At 28.5% G+C, this 2,674-nt stretch overlaps 1 pseudogene; it reads right to left on the minus strand.

Moving 5' to 3' along the window:
- Positions 1–229: 229 nt before the first annotated feature.
- LOC112601426 lies at positions 230–2,341 on the minus strand (annotated as a pseudogene).
- Between the last annotated feature and the right edge of the window lie 333 nt (positions 2,342–2,674).

The raw sequence follows: 2,674 nt of genomic DNA on the forward strand, positions 1-2,674 counted from the left end.
CTTTCCTTGTTATTTCTTAAAATACAATATTTATGTATAACAAAAAAATTATAAAAACTTTTAAACAAAATCAGTCATATAAATTTAACATAGGTAATAATATCTTAACAACAAATCAAAATCTTATGTTTGTAAGAAATAATAATAATAATATCACAGGACTCCCTTTCCTATTTATTTTTTTTTTTTTGCTTGAGTTACATAAAAATATTAATAAAAAATAATGTCATCAATATTCATAATCGGATAGATCAGGATTATTATTTGTATTGTCTTCAAATTGTCTGTAGAACCACATATGTTCAGCTGGTACATATTTCACAGCTAGTTCCTTAACGTCTTTTAACTTCGCTGCTTTAATTTCAAGTGCTCTATGATACAGTGTTGGAATATTTTCAAATGGGCTTTTATTGTCAATTTTATGAAGTATGTAATGCTCTTTACCAGTAGAATTTGCAGTAATACTGCAAAATAATCCGTCTATTGAATAATCTATCTGGCGATAAGACATAATAGAAAATTTATCTTTTTTTGAGTTTGTAATGTACTTTTTAAAAAATGGTTTAAAATACTCAGAGAAATTTAAAATCATATTTTGAGTCACGTTGATGACGTAAAATTTGTTTGGGTTGGTTTCTTTTACTATTGTTTGATATGTTTGTGGCAAAAATACTCGTTCTATTTTTCGTTTTTTTTGTTCAATTAATCCAAAACAACGATCGCACGGAAGAAAACTATGTCCTGGCTCAGGATACCTCTGTGTTATATTTTCTAAGCCAAACGCTTTATACCGTATTACAGAGTAGAGGTATTGAATTATTGCATTATTTTTATTTTGCGAAGAGCAGTTATCAGAAAAAAGATAAAGGGTTTTCACTCCTTGTTGAAGTAGATTTTCTAAATAGTAATGAATAAAACTTATCACTTCATTTTGGCCCTTTTTTGCAATCGACTCGTCATACATGAAAAAATAAGCTTTGTTTTTTTTTTTGCCGAATATATACAAAAGTTATAAGACCAAATTTGTCTCTTGTAAAAAACGTCGCCGCATGGTACGTGAGGTAGAGGCATATTCTGCTGGTAGTCGAAAGATAATACGTCCATTTTAGGATTTTCTTTTGTTTCCAAGGATAACTTTTTAAGATCAGAATAAAATATATCAGCTTTTTTTTTATGCATTTCTTTTTCTTCAATAAGCGATAATTTTATTTCTTGGTCGATTTCTGCGTTTATCAAATTCTGTAGACGATCACACGTCTGGCAGGTATCAGATTTTGGGTTACCAAATGACAAATTAAATTTCTTATTAAAATAATCTGAAAAAAACTCGTATTTCACAATAGGTTTAACTTTTTCCCCGTTTTTTAATTTTTCTAAAATGTCTTGTTCGTGTTTTTCCAAATATAATTTGTACATTTTACTGATACTTAGTTCAGGAGACAAAAATCGCTTTTCATTATTATCGTGCCTACTATAGTGCGAAATAAGTCTTGGAAAGCTCTGGATATGTGTTTTAATTTGAAATAAAATTTGATCAGAAATTTTTGAAGGCCGGTTTGCGTGTTTTCCGCGTAGATCTTTAGGACTAGGATTATTTTGTTTTATATTTGAAGAAAGTCTTTCTACAACTGCTTTACCCACACCAAATAACGAACAAAATGCATTTTTACAAACTATTATTTCGTTTGTACCGTCAATACGCACTTTATAGACGCATGCGAAAGACCGATTAGGTTTTTCATTGGTTATAGGTCGACGTCTAACAATATTATTAACAGTAATCAATTCAGCTAAAAACGTATCCTGTTTTTCCTTGTTGCCAATATCATTAAACAACTTTAAAAGTAAGACTTTTTGTTCATCTGTTACGTTTTTGAAACACTGCATTTTACATGTACACGGAGGACCAGTTTTCCTCATCCGTACTATTTTTTTTTTTAAACTTGTATGGTCTTTTCCTTCGGCACGCATCACTTTTGCAATATTTCTTTTCCATAATACTGGATTTGCTACTCTTTTTTTTGCCTTTAATGTTAACATTTTCATCAATTTCGATCTCATTATTTTCTACCACAACACTTTCATTACTTTCACATTCGTTATTTACTGACAATAAATTATTTTCGGTTACATTTTCATTATCTGTTGTTAATAAAATATTACCTCCTCCATTTTCAACCTCAGTACCATCATCATCAGAATAATCTAAAAGATCAAATCCGTCTAAAGTATTATCGGGTAAAATATTTTCACTTACTATGTAATCGGGGTCAAGATAATCATCATCTTCTGAAAATTCGAAAGAATTGTCTAAAGCATTAAGAATTTCTTCATCATCCATTTTATTTAATTGAAAAACTTTTTAAATAATATAACTTAAATACTTAATAACAATATTAAATAACAAATAACAAATAATAAAATATTTATTAATATAAAGCGTTAATTTTGAAGTTTTGAACACTATAGTAGAAGATAACAGAATAATATGTTTTAGTAAATAATAATACTATTTGATATGGATATCATATGGTAAATACAGTGTGACCACATTGGAGCAATAACCAGATAAATCCGGATTTATCTGATTGTTGTACCAAAAATAAAAACAAGATAAATCCAATTCCATTATAAACTGTGCTTATATTTATCGGATTTAACTGGTTGTTGCACC

Source organism: Melanaphis sacchari, unplaced genomic scaffold, assembly GCF_002803265.2.
Source record: "Melanaphis sacchari strain LSU unplaced genomic scaffold, SCAv2.0 Contig786_pilon_pilon, whole genome shotgun sequence".
In the NCBI taxonomy this organism is placed as follows: Eukaryota; Metazoa; Arthropoda; class Insecta; order Hemiptera; family Aphididae; genus Melanaphis; species Melanaphis sacchari.